This window comes from Apus apus, chromosome Z, assembly GCF_020740795.1.
Source record: "Apus apus isolate bApuApu2 chromosome Z, bApuApu2.pri.cur, whole genome shotgun sequence".
Lineage (NCBI taxonomy): Eukaryota > Metazoa > Chordata > Aves > Apodiformes > Apodidae > Apus > Apus apus.
This window is the reverse complement of record NC_067312.1, coordinates 53,971,619-53,972,225: the sequence shown is the minus strand read 5'-3', so window position 1 is coordinate 53,972,225 and position 607 is coordinate 53,971,619. Positions and strand designations below refer to the sequence as shown.

General features: G+C 53.2%; 1 non-coding gene across 1 annotated transcript; it reads right to left on the bottom strand.

Annotated features, from left to right (window-relative positions):
- TRNAK-CUU (transfer RNA lysine (anticodon CUU)) lies at positions 1–73 on the bottom strand. The gene has a single exon. It is a non-coding gene; the product is annotated as a tRNA-Lys (tRNA).
- Positions 74–607: the final 534 nt, after the last annotated feature.

Sequence of the window (607 nt, the reverse complement as noted above, 5' to 3'; positions counted from 1 at the left end):
CGCCCAACGTGGGGCCCGAACCCACGACCCTGGGATTAAGAGTCCCATGCTCTACCGACTGAGCTAGCCGGGCAGCGGAAGCGTGCTGGGCCCATAACCCAGAGGTCGATGGATCGAAACCATCCTCTGCTACCAATTAATATTGTTGTCACCGTTTGACTCAGGTCCGACAACAATGCTCTCGATCCCCTCCCCCCCCCACCCAGTCAGGGAAGGAGAGAGAGAAAAGGAGAGAGACTTGGCTGGATTGAAAACTAAACTACACAGCTTTAATTAAAACACTAATGAATCACACAAGAAAATATATACAATTATATACAGATATATTCAGATATGGGCAAAAGCCTCTCGCCTCCCCCCACCCCCAGCAACTCCCACAGCACTCCCCTGAACTGGCAAGAGTCCCGAGAAATCCCGGAGCCGCTGCTGGAGAAAGCGGAGAGTTATGAGGGTCAGGAGAGCTCGAGCCTAAGGGTCGGCGGTGATGGATGAGCCAGAGTCCTCCCCGGACGCCGGCCATGGACGGAAGAGAGCAGGCGAGAAGAAGGAGGAAGCTGTCTTCTAAGATCTCTGTCCTTCCTCTGAGCTTACGTAGATATATGGAATG